Genomic DNA, 14,091 nt, shown 5'->3' with positions numbered 1-14,091 from the left:
TACAATTTCAAAGTCTGAAAAACAAAAAATGAAAAAAAGATTTCGAATCTGTCTTTTTAGCCCTGGGTTGAATGTGCCCCCCCCCCCCCCATCAAAACCCCTGGCCCCAGCCCGGCCCCCTCAGTGAAATTGATCCAGAACCGCCCCTGTACGTAACCTGGAAAGATGTGCGCAACCACCAAAAAGGTGTGATTCAGTGAAGTCTGAGAGTGCATGTGGACAGCTGTGTTGAGATTATTTGAGCACCCCACACACACTAGGACCAAAACTCTTCAAGGCTAGTTTTTTTTTTTTTTTAAATCTTTGTGTGGGATCTGCCAAAGACAAAAAAAAAAATCTTATCTAAGTAAACAGCCTAAATCTTCGGGTGAATGTGCGCATTGACGCATTTGTCAGCATCACGGCCTAATGTTGCTCCATGTTGCTCAAAGTTGCTCCACCTGGAGCGCGTATATTCCTAAACAGTGACTTTTTTTCTCGTGCAATGTCATGTAGCGCCAAAATGAGGAAAGTCCTTCGGGCAGAAATGGATGGAAGGGCAATGTCACCAAGGTAGACACCTGATACTGAGGCATATACAAACCAGAAAGCTGTCGGTTATAGCACAGCTCACACCTTTTATTTCCGGATGACTCCTATCAACTGTTTGGATTGCAGGTAAAATGAACAATAAGAATACAAAACTTGACTCCAGCCTGTTCTTTATATTACATCACTTGGTTTCCCCCCCACCCCGTGGCAGTGGTGGTAAGACCTTCGAAGGTTAAGCAAACACAAGAGCTGGGCCAGCAGGATAAATCAATGAAGCCATGACTCCGTCTTGTAACCCTCATTTGAAACCCTAACGATTGTTTCAGACCCTAATCTTGGCATTAAACCTGAACCCTTGTTGCAAGACCTAACTCTTGGCTTGAAACCCTAATACGGAAACCCCAACTATTGTTTGAAATTGTAATTCTGGAATTAAACCCAAACCCTTTTTTGCAAGACCTAACTCAGATTTACAACTCCTAATGTGAAACCCAAGTTGAAAAGCCAAAGTCAGGCAAGAAACCATCATTTGAACACCTTACTCAGACCTGAAAACTGCAATTGAAACCTTAACCCTGGTTAAAAAAAACTTTAAGTGTTTTTGAATCCCAAAGTCTGTTTTGAAAGCCAAATTTGAAACTCAGACCCTAGCCGGGACTTGAAACCCTGTCCTGACTTAACACGCAATAAACCCTAACACGTTTGAAAACTTACCCCAGGGTTGAAATTGTAATTTGAAATTACCCTAACCATGGATTGAAACCCTAAAGTGGTTTTCAATCTTCATTCCTGTCTTGAAATCCGAATTTGAAACATTAATTCTTGATTGAAAATGTAATCCTTGTTTGAAACCCTAACCTTCTTTTGAAAACCTACCCCGGGCTTTAATGTCCTAATTCGGAACCTTAAACCTTGTCTAAAATCTAAACCAATGCCTGAAACTCAAATTTGAAACCCTAACCTGAGGCGAACACCTGATTCGGGTTCGTAACTCTTATTGGAAAACCGAACCCTTGTACTGATTTGAAACGCGAGCAAGAAAACCTAAACTTTATTTGATACTCTTGTCCATATTGAATCCATAACTTGAAACCTTCTCCCTGTCTTGACACCCTAATCTTGTTTTACCCCCCTAATTTGAAACCTGTTTAAAAATCGAAGCCCTCTGATGAACTTAACCCTTAGTTCAATAGCTCCTGATTTCAAACCCTAATTTGAAACACAAACCCAAGCTAACCTCGATTTTAAACTCTAATTTGTTTTAAATCCTAATTGGAGACCCTAATCCTGTCTTGAAGACGTATCTGACAGAGTTTTGAAACCCTAATTTGAAATTGTCACCCTTGATTGAATCACCAAACCCGATTTGAAACCTTAATTTGCACCCTTAATCCAGATGTGAAACCCAACCAACCCACGCAAACAAACATACTGTAAGGAAACGTCCCTTTTCCCAGTGTTGTTTTCCCACACGATGAAGGGAGACGTTTTGAGGCCGCTCCTCCAGCGGTGTAACGAGCAAGCAGCTGCAGGTGCTCAGGGAAGTTTGAAAAGTTCAGCTCTTAATTCTACAGAGACGCCGATAGGAGAGAGATGTGACCTGTTTTTGGAATTCAGTACAAAGCAACAGCAGTTGCGGATCAGTTGGAAATGAGGGAAATGAGGAATTACAATATTGCCGCCCCGGAGCCAAAATGGCACTGGCGTTGGGGCTGAGTTGTGCGCTTTGTTGCGTAATGAAGCGGCTGAATGGAAGTGTGTTTTTCGGCGATATCTGTGCATACGTGCACTTTGTCTACTCTATTTAAATGTCATTCTGACTTGGAAAGCGGGCGCCGTTGTAGCCGAGCATTGCAAAAGGTACTTCAATAGTTTTTGTTATGATGAGTGGCCCTGACTCTCTTGGTGACATAAGCTAGACTCGAAATAAGAAGGCAAGGTTGAAAATATTCAGCATTTCAAAACGCTTTGGCCTTTTCCCCATTTCCACTGCGTGCTATTGAATGTCTGATTTCAAACTCTAACCCTTGTTTGATCAAAGAGGGCTTGAAAACTTTACCCAGGTTTGAAATCCCTTCCCTTCTTAAAAGAGGAAGTCAAATAAAACGCGTTCCTTACAATCATACGTTTGATGCCACCCACACTCGTCTAAACACGGCATCCTGATTAATATTGCATTTGTGGAATATGAATTAAGCAGTAAAATCCATCTCCGGGGGCCCAGGTGAGAAACCCTGACCCATGTTTAATGCCTTCATCCTGTCTGGAAACCTTACTAACACAGACTTAAAATCCTAGTTTAAAATGTTAACTACTCCAAATTTGAATTTGTAACTTGAAACCTACTCCTATCTTAAAACCCATCTTTTGGAACACGAACCCTGACTTGAAACCTTAATTTTAAGCCCTACTCATTGTTTAAAACCCTAACCTTGTTTTCATACCGCAGTTTGAAACCCTAATCCTGTTTTGAAGGCCCTATATGAAACCCTAACACTCCCATCAAACCCTAATTTCAAACCTGAACACTGTCTTCCGAGTATAATTTGAAATCCCAACCCTTGTTTAATTAAAAACCTAGCTGAGGCTTGAAATCCAAGTTACAAACCAGAACACTGTCTTCAAACCCCCTTTCCATCCCTGAAACCCTTTTGAATCCCTAACCCATGCTTGAACCCCTATTTTCAAAGCCTAGCCCTCTCTTGAAACCTTCATGTCACGATATAACCTTGTTATCAGACTCCAATTTCAAGCCCAAACTCTGTTTTGAAACCTTCATTTAAAATCCTAAACCTCGCCTCAAACTAAATCCGGGCTTGAAACCCGAATTTCAAATCTTATTCCTGCCTTCAAACCCTAATTTCAATTCTTAAAACGTGTGTGAAACCAAAGGCCAGCCCTATCGTTCGACCCTAAATTAGAAACCCTAATCATTCAGGTTCCATCACACAGGTGACCATATTTGCTGAAAGTCCTATTTTTACAATAGTATTGGTTTTAATGACGTTTTAAAGCAGGGCTGTCGAACTCATTTTAGTCACGGGCCAATTTGGAGTTACATCTTCCCTCGGAGGGCCGAAACCACAAAATTATTACTTCTACAGAACAAATTAATAGATTACCAATTTTGAAATCAGTCAAGTTGATTAAAATAGTTTGTTCAATTATTGTTCAAGCGAAGGTAAACAGTGTTACAAAATTATTGCAAAGTCTCAACGTTATTTATTACACATGACAATTTGACATTTCGGGACAGATTTTAGCAAGTTGACACATGATTTGCTTTCCCGGGCCATGTAAAATGACCTGGCGGGCCGGATCTGGCCCCCGGGCCTTGTGTTTGACACTCGTCTTTTAAAGCAATGCCATTCAGCACATGTGACCACTTCATCTTAGGCATTCTATCAGAAATTTCTGATGTCATCCTCGACCTGAATCCAATCCTGAGTTTTGAAGTGTCGCTCAACAATGACCTAGAATGTCTGCTTACGTAGTGCCTGGGCCTACCGTATGTTGTAGCCATATATACGGTAGGCATGAAGCCTAAGTGGAGTTGTATACTTGAGTAGGTCTATATGTTGACTTTTTTCATTTTTTGTTTTGAGAGCTACTCTACATCTATCCTTGTTTTAATATCAAACAAGTTAAAGCAAACGAAGAACAAGGGGTAAGACGAAACAATTTTTTTACTTCTTCCGACTTCCTTTGAAGATGTCAACTGTGCCATATGACAGGTTTTTTCCCTTCTTCTTTTCCTTTTTTTTTGATTTTCCTTTACTTCATACCAAATTGTGTATATCTTCCGTAAACAAACAAACAATCTCGAGGGGTTGTGTACAATCTCGACACTTCGCCAGCAGCTCCTTATTTTGCCCAGGTGGCCTACTTTTCCATCCGCGGTGGCCTGGAGGCATGCTGTCGGAAAGCACTTCTCTCCAGGGTGTGGGGGAGGGGAGTACGAGGGGCGGGGCATCTTTGATGGGACAAGAATGCTTTAATCTTGACAGGCAGGCAGGTGGAGCTCAACAGATACAGTAAATCAATGGGAGCGTCTGAGAGGTAGCGGCAGCGGCCTCTCGTATCGACCGGAGAGCTCCCCCAACAGCATCCTTGTTTGCGGCTTTCAGCTCTCTGCATGCGGACATCATGACAGATGGGCACATAATCAACGTTGAATACTGACCACCCACTCCCAGGAAACCATTGACACCCTAACCCTGGCATGAAACCCTAACGCCAGGCTTCAAAACTAGATCTGAAACCTGGACTTTTATTTGAAAATTAACCCCTGGGTTTTTAAACTGTAAATTCCATCATCTGGCATTTGGACTTCCCTTCAGCCAGCCCAACACCCCCACCATGGTCCCTTCCGACCTTCCACCCCCTCAAATCCTCCACAAGGTGCACATGTGATGATAATAGGCTCACATTTGATTGCTCGTGGGGCTTCATTCCCAAAATGAGTCACTGGATAAAGGGTTGTCTCATGCAGAGGAAGGCTTTTTTTTTAAATCTAGACAGGAAGATGCGAAGGATTGAATCTGATGAGGGGAAATCCAAGCAATTTTATTATATACTTCCATAGCTTCCTGATGGATTCCCTGCAAGGCCTCTACCATCCAGGAGAAGTAAGGCTCCTTCTCACATTTCACTCCATTTATCCCTCGGTCTGCAATCGCAGACCTCCATTAGGCCTGCGTGGAAAAGCATCCCGTGCCAGGAAACAAAACAAAACAAAATTGATACTGCACACCACATGTCTTCTCCTCACACACACACACACACACACACACATGTGCGCGCTCTAAAGGGGAAGTCAGTCAAAAATGTTGTGTACAAGAATATGTTTTCTGCAGTCCCACAAGTCTTAACACCGTATCGTGATTAATATTTCATTTGTGATTCATTAAGGAGCCAAGCTTTGAGATGGATTAAAACAGTTGGATTCTTCTTCTTCAAGGACCGGTACATCGAGGATTACCCATTTTTAACAAAAAAAACCCCTCAAAAGTCTCAAAACACCCCTTTGTGGTTAGAAATAAATCCCGGTTCCTCTTCCCATGTCTGGTTGGAGTCAGCGGAGGAAGCATACACAATGTGTCCATTCAAAATCATTGCACATCCATTTCTAATAATGTAAAAAAAGTCTGCATCAGAATTTCTGTGGACATCTCTACTCACGTCCACTTTAGCGTCTAAAAATATCACGATTATTCTCTACATGGGCCACTTATGAGAGAATGAGGAAATGTGAACCTTACATGCAGTTTCTATCATGCCAGATTTGCTTTCTTTGATAAGATCCCAAGATATAAACACAATGCAAGCTGAATTCTTCATAGGTCATTATATATTTAATTTCAGTCTGTAAGGATTAACCTGATTCATGTTTTTTTCCAATTCCACCTCCAGGAGGTACAGTATGTCCGCTACTGCGTTTTTGAAAAATCACGCACCAAAAAAGGCCCCCCTTGGATTGAGGGCAGCTCCCTCGCTGGAGCTCCAGTGCTCCAGTTTTCATGGTCGGTTCATCCGTCCATCCATTATCTTCACTAGAGTCATGGAAGTGCTGCTGTTTTTTTTTTTTTTTTTTAAAAGTCCAACTCTGTCATTACGGTTTTAGCTGCCTATCTGAACTTTATGCACTCGAAGCGGCCACTTCCAGGGCGCATGCCGCGCTGCGATGTGGAGCTCGATTTCTGCCCGGACAAAATCCGCTAAATTGGGCTACGTGAGCAGCATTCAGCTGGCTGCTTTCTGCGACGCAGAAATCTGTCCTTTGGCTGGTACAAAGCCAATTTCGCTTAGCCCACTAACCTCGGCAGGCGAATGCTAACCGGAGCCTCGACAGCTGCAGTTGTGTTATAAAGTTACCTGCGGGAGCTAGCGGTCAGGGTTGGGGTAAAGAAAAACCTTTGCTCCACTAAATACCTGAAATGACTAATGACTGTAAAATTAATATGCACATCTCTCTCGTCTTGTCCAATTCAACCTGTCAGAGTATAAGAATAATATTTAGATTTTGTGGATATGATGGCTCTTCCTGACAGAAGCTCACATTCAATGTACGGTAGTTAAAATCCAACATATTGGGGTAATCAATGTTTCCTCTCATTCGCCATCTGTCTGAGCATCCATACAAACTGCCTGAAACTTGCACCATCTTCCTTGGACCAAGGTGAGCAAAATCAGATCTGCACACAAATTACATGATTGAGTATGTTACAAGATTTTTTAAGAAGTTTCAATAATTTCCATCCTTAACCTCTTCTTTGGATTTTGAAACCCTAATATACAATCCCAACCTTTACCTCAACCACATCCACCCACCCATCCATCCAAGAAAATATGAAACATTGTTGGTGGTGTAGTAGTCGAGTATGAAGTGCATTTGAGCTACTGTGATAGAGGAAGAGATATTTAGCTTTATGTGATGAAAGTGGGTGTGGGTGTAGGGGAACGGGGGGCACTTCCAGTTCGCCAACCATAGTTGCTCCGACAGCTGTGGCGTGTTGTCATTGCTGTACACTGGAAAGGGCCGAATGCATGCATGCAGGCAGGCGGGCGGGCAGGCGTCCCTTTGCTGCTGCGAGGCTTGGCAGAGGCGGCGCAGCTTGAATAAAATTGTTCGGCGCCGACGCATCGAAAGGCCCCAAGTTGAGTGTTTGTTGTCTTTTCGCATCATGCAGAATGAGAAGACAACGCGTGGAACAGCTGGCAGTGGAGGCTGTCATGATGACTTTGCGTAGTACCGGTCGCGGGCGAGCTTTGTCTAAATTATGCAAATATGGCAGAAACAAACGTGCAGTCAGGGAATTTAGAATTGGACATGTTTGTCTGCTGTGCGTGACACAGTAATTTCAAACCCATACTTAAATCTTCATTCCTTGTTTGAAACCTCTGACTTCACACCCTATTTAGAAAAACTAACTCTGGCTTGAAACCCAAACTTTGGGACCCAAATCCTTGTTAGAAATTCTAACCCTTAAAACCCAGGCTTTGAAACCCGAACCCTAACTTCAAATCCTAACCCTTGGGAGACTCTGTTTTTTTTTAAATCATAATCCTGGATTCAAACTCTAATTTGAAACCCTAACCCAGATTTGAAAGCCTAATTCGATACCCCTCCCTTGTTTTAAAACCTCAATTTACAACCTTTACCAATGTGAAACCTTTACTTCGAAACACTAAACCTGACTGGAAATATTTTTAAAAGTACGATTTCAACATTCATATATGTTATGAATATAACGACGTCACTCTGTAACAAATACAATGAACTCAAGTCCAACTGTGTTCTGGGAACTCGCTCTTCCCAGCCTCGGTGAAAGCAGAAGCTAGCGGTAAACCGGGGCAAGTGCTGCCAGCCTTTGAGTCAGATTCTGTCTCTCAGCACGCACCAGGTTCTCCAATATGATCGAAATGGCAGTAACATTGGGTAGTTATCTTGAGTATTTTCAGTAGACATGGTTGCATTACCGCCGCTGCTGGGTTGAGTACTCCAGCCCATATCAAAAGCGCAACTATCCTGTACACGTTATCGCATGCAGTGTGTGCAAATGGTTTTTGCATATTGATCGTGTTTCGTTCATATAATTTTCAAGTATTGCAGGTTGTCCTGTTGTTATCTTCTCTTGTAATATGTCAACAAACTTGCGAGTGTTTGACGCCATGTTTCTTGCTCACTGCCCTCGTAAATAACGTCGCTTCGCAACGTGCGTGAGCATGTCTTTCGGACTGGAATTGATAATGGCATCGTCTACTGAAACGATAAACGATGTCAAGCAGTTGAAACTTTGGGAAGCATTTCTCACAGAGAACCATTTTTCGAATCCCATCCCGAATGGGAGGGGAGGAAAAGAGGAAGCGGCAGGTCGCAAATTAATTAAATATTTCAAGTGGGATTCTCCCTTTCCGTGCAGCCCAAACATAGTGATAGCCTGTTTTCACCCCGCTTCCCCCACACCTTTCTTCTTGTCCTTTGTGTGTGTGTGCGCGCGCCCGCGTAACTCCCCATTCATTTTCCTCAGCCAGCCGTCCTCCTCCCACCTATTGATCTGCTGTGCAGCGTCAACATACTCGAGTGTCAATTAGAAGGGCCCTCCTGCCCATCTGTCGCAAGAGCGCAACTCGGGGAGAAAAAATCTTCCCCACCAACAACAAATGTTTCCCGTCGACAGATGCTCACGACTCACACGCAGGACAGCCAACGTGATGTGATCTAAATATGATTCATATTCATAGACTGAAAACTACAGTCGTTCACTGGGGAAGAGGGGTAATAATTATGGCCACAATATAGATATACAGAGCTGCCAACCATAGAAATTGTCTTCCAGAACAATTTATATGAATTTCCACTCGATAAATAAAATTGTTTCCTCACCAGCCGAGCGGTATCTCCTTCAAGATCAGGTCCTTGACCAGAGACCTGGATGCTTGAGGGTTTGCTCCAGGTATCTGCTGGAGCCATCTACCCGGCTTGGGGATTACTGACCCCAGTGCCCCGATCACTAATGGCATCACTGTCGCCTTTAACCTGCACATTTTCTCAAATTTATCCACCTTTTCGTGTTCCTTTTTTTGTTTTTACTTGAAACAAAATGACATTGGGCCCTCTTTTGATAGACAGGCGTATGTGTGCTCGGTGTAAAAAAGGCTGTAACTTCATCTTCATGCCAGTGCAAGTCGACTCTACCTAATTTGGAGCTGGGTTGCACCTCTCCCGGCATTCTGACGCACAGAGTTGCCTTGCCGCCGATTCATCTGACAATTTGGTAACAGAAAGTAGTTTGTACTTGGTGTAAAAACGGGTGTATTGTCATTTTCATGCCGGAGCAATGATCTTGTTCTGTGTGTTTGTGAATTTGGTACAGACGGTACACCTCCGTTGATATTACTTCCATGCCCCCTACGCATTTCGCAATCTGGTGACAAAAATTAGACTTAATTGTGGCTCCAATTGCCCATTTGTGATCTTGAAAGTTGCGTGATGTGGTCTTATCTGCCCCCCCCACCCCCTCACCCACCCGCTAGCCAGTCATTTATCTCATGCTGGAGTACAAACGTCCAGACCTCCTTGAAGCGTCAACTCTGCTGCTATGTTGCCTCTACATCAAAAACCAAAAGATTTGACTCAGTGACAGGGGTGTGGGCGACATGCAAACGATATAAGCACCCGACGCTGCGCCTCCGTGTGTACTATCAGAGGGTGGTGGATATTTTAGATGTATTACCGCAAGTTGTCATGGTTTACTTCCAGAATAAAGTTATCAATTCGTGATTTTCTGCTATGACACGTACTAATTTGCCTGAAGCTTATCAATTGACCTTTAAAAAATAAAGAAAAAAACCCCAATGCTAAAATGAGCTTTTCGCACCTTTTTGAAGTCTGCTCCTTGATATCACTCTTCAGGGAATCTGTCACTGACATTTTCAAACCGGTAAGCACTTGTCATGCATCCAAAGCACATTCTCAGAGGGCTGCTACTGTATCCACACTTGGGCAATCTGCAGCGCGAGCCATATGCTCCATCATCCTGGATGTCTGGAAAAAGGACATGCAACAATGGCGGTGATAATAAGGGACATGCTGATGTGGAGCTTCTCAAATTGTCATACCTGTCAGGTGTCCGGAAGGATTCTGGACAGAACAAGGAGTCCACAAGCGAAGACAGCGATAAGAGGCTTTGAACAAAAATATGTATATAATATAGTAAGCAAAGGTTATTAGGACAAATACCGACAAATATCTTGAAAATTGAAGCAGTTGAGGACAGAGTCGTGAGCTAGGTTTAATAATCCGCCAGCCAGTTATCTCCTGCTGTAGACTGAAAAACTAAAACAAACAAGACAGGATCATGACAGGATACAGCCCCTCCACCCCCGCCCCCCTCTCAACGGACGCCTCCTGGTGGACTACTTGTTTTCCACTGAGTGAATGAGTAGAAGGTTAGCAGAAGGGACGGGGTCCAAGATCCAGGAGCGGGGGATCCACTGCCGCGTCTCTGGTCTGTAGCACTCCCATTCGAGCTAATACTGGATACTCCTACCCCTGCACCTAGAGTCCGAGTTTTTTTTTTCCATCAGCTTTACCTTGCGGCCAGATATAATTGGCAGTGGGCAACTTTTGGTCTGCGGGCCGCACTCATTGACAACAGTTGTACACTGTTACCTTTTAAAAATATTATGTAATTAGTCTTAATGATGACTCCCGCAATGGTACATGAAGTGCAAAATCCTTTTTTCAAAAGTTGATGTTCTGACCTCTCAAACCAGAGAATGATGTCAAATGAATATTAAAATTCTCAAATATCACACAAAATGTAGATTTAATCACATTATACTCTTTTATTTGAACTCTAAGCAATTTTCCTTAACTTTCATACATTAACATGGAGAAATACAACTTTGATTTTAAAACGGTCTTTTAATTCTTTGACTAATACTGTAACCTTTCATTATGCTATCAAATTGATATTCGGTCTGAACCTAGGGTTTTATATTTTATACAAGGCCACACTGTACTGTTTCAAAAAAAAGTTCAAACCACTGTTGTAACAATGTCGTTATTTTTTGATGTACCACTCGAGATAGCCTGTGTACTAATGCATGTCATGACCAACACAGCTTTCTGTGAGGTGCTTTCATTAAAATACCTCAGACGGGTGGTCGTAACTGCTGTGATTTATTCCAATTTTTTATTATTTTTTTTCACAGAATCAAAATCTGTCCTGGCTAAATTGTAGCAGCAATGGTCAAAAACGATAAAAGCCCAAGGCGTTATCTTCCCAGGTATTAAATCTCATGTTAGGCCGATGAACATGTTGACGTGGGAAATTTGCAGTGTTGCAGAATTGTTTCCTTTTGGACACTTTCTTGGCAGCAAGACCTCACACAATCCCTGTTGCTCTCCTTGAGCGCATGATAGAGATGCTAGCATGCTAGAGAGTACATTTATGTAACAATCATATGTAAAAAAAAAAGTTGAACATTTAAATATTAACAAACTGGTCAGTACTATTATATGTATATATACAGTATATACTGTATATAGCTTCGACCTGCACTATAGCCAGCATCGTCAGAAGAGGGATATATATTCCCTCCAACTTCTAAAAACATGCTGGCCGGTTAATGGAAGACTCTAAATTGTCCCCAGGTGTGATTGAGAGCACAAATGGTTGTTCGTCTGTGTGTGCCCTGCAATTGGCTGGCAATATATATATTACAAAACTCAAAAAGTTTGCGATATTTGGCTTTCAGGTGAAATTTCAGGACGCGCGTAAATGCATTCAATTTTTTACATGTGAACTTAATGTGACCAGTACTTTTGGTACAAGTTAATCTAATGAGGAGCTGAACGGCAAAATTCACAACAGGCATTTGGTCCTTGAATCCACCAATCAGTGTCCTGGTGTATGAAATGTGCTAATTTCATCAAACCCTCTTGAAATAAGTAACACCATATAACCGTAATTCCACTGAATTGAACCGAATAAGTTCCCCTTTCAAATGAACCATGTATGTGTATCAAGATGTCTATCCAATCATCTTTTATTGGAGAGATGTACACTCCTAATATACAAGTAAGGTATGGTTTTTCATTTGTTGTCATTAGCATTTTTTTTTCAGATGAACTAAGAATGGGGTCTTTGCTAACTTGGGGGCGGAGGGGAATGCTCAAATTTGGCCTGATTGTCAGGATGGTTATAAAAAGTGTAGTGACTTTTCACCTCCCATCCAAAAGTCTTCTTCATCCAATTTTCTACATAGCCGGCCGGCGACAGTCAAAGGGCACATGGAGTGAATCACCTGTGAAAAATGACTTGTCCTCATTCTGCGAGGAGATAGCCGGGTGTATCCACGGGACCTTGTCACTTCCCATGTGCCTTCAATGAATCTAAGCTGCTTGCTGATCCAAGCCTTTAACCCGTTCGCTGTGGTAAAACAAGGGCATGAGCATTGACTGCGCGCAGGGAGATTGTTTCCTTCAGAGCCCATTACGGCTTCAGCCACGAGCACGGTGCTGACGAGTGCTTCCAACACGGCTTCTGGTTGAATGGTTCAGTGTCTGTGTTCGATGATGCTAGCAAATGTGCATGTGTGAGTGTGTATGACGTGGACTTGAAATTGTGCAAAAATTAGGCTATGCTGGTGACACACCACACTGGCGTCCCAAATGCCCCAATGGCATGTTTTTATTTAATTTCAATATTATTTTTATTTGTGTGTGTGTGTGTGTGTGTGTGTGTGTGTGTGTGTGTGTTTCATACAACCTGATTTGTTTTTCAATGATCACTCTTGCTTTGTTTAGTTTCTGAATCCTCAGCATAGATAGCGTTGTTCAAAAAATACTGTTAACATATTATCCTTTCAATTTGTATCTGAAACCCAGTGAGCACACTCACATGATGCTGTTGGCCACAGCTCATGCCCAAATACTCACACAGACTTGCCGAGGTCACAAGGCTCAAACTTGCTTACTTTATTCTTGATTTCATACCCTCGGTGACTAATGTCACAGAACAATTTACAAGACAAATGAGGAAAAAAAAAATCAAAGGCAGCAGAAACCCCCCCCAAAACCTAGCCTTCCATAGATGTCCAACATAGAAACATGCTTTGTAGTGGTTCTAAAGTATGGAATAAAATCTGACAGCACTATATACAGGGTTTTTGTAGCGAACGCCTGGGCACTAAAATATTAATTCTATTTTCTGTAAATTTTACACTTGCAGTTTTTTTGGGGGGGCTTGTTTTAATTACGATAATTATGTGTGTAAAAGCATGTTTTAATCAGTTTAAATGTGTGTTCTAAACATTTTTTATCCTCTCTGACTTTGAATACATCATGTATTGTATTTTACTAAGACTCCATATCAAGTTTGTGCATGTAGAGGAACATTTCTAAAGCTTAATGGACAAAACCCAAGCCAGGAGTCGCGTATCCGTTCGGAATAGCTGCCCAAAGGGTTTTCACAGACATCAACATAATAATGCTTTGGTGTGTTCATGATTACTCAGAACCAAGCGTCTTCTTGTTGAATGCAGCAGGTCTATTAAATCGGACAATTCCCTTTCAATATTAAAGTCTCTTTTATTGCTAATAGCACCATTTCCATTACTGACTGTTTGCTTTTCCCCGCGAGGACTCCCTGCACATGATGTACATGCTTCTGAGACCTACGTGTGACTTCCATTAATAATACAGTAATTGATTTGGCCAGTCATAGTGCCCGGACATACCAAGGTAATGGTCCATTTGGCATGATGAGAGAATACAGTAACGTTGGACCCATTTTCACACAGCTTTAATGGTTTCCTGTGTAGCAGATCTATGCAACATAGAGAAGCAGTGACGATGGCAGCGTTCACATTATCAATAAAGGCATTTTAAAAAATATACCGAAAACAATTGCGATGGAGATCTAGGGCTTCTATGAGAAAGTGGGGAACTGCTGTTCATGATCTGGAGATTGAAGAAAAGACACACGGGAATCATTTGGTACTAACTGTAGGATTCTTTCGACCATACATTTTTAGCAAATAAGAAGCAAG

The 14,091-nt window shown here is 42.2% G+C and overlaps 1 protein-coding gene across 1 annotated transcript in view; it reads left to right on the top strand.

The window, feature by feature from the left end:
* Positions 1 to 14,091, top strand: part of LOC147200966 (metabotropic glutamate receptor 4-like) — a 199,845-nt gene that overhangs the window by 20,078 nt on the left and 165,676 nt on the right. The window lies entirely within an intron of this gene.

This window comes from Hippocampus guttulatus, chromosome 8 (genome assembly GCF_054856545.1).
Source record: "Hippocampus guttulatus isolate MCC_2025c chromosome 8, RoL_Hgut_1.0, whole genome shotgun sequence".
Classification (NCBI taxonomy): domain Eukaryota; kingdom Metazoa; phylum Chordata; class Actinopteri; order Syngnathiformes; family Syngnathidae; genus Hippocampus; species Hippocampus guttulatus.
The sequence above is the reverse complement of the archived record's forward strand: the minus strand, read 5'-3'. Positions and strand labels throughout refer to the sequence as shown.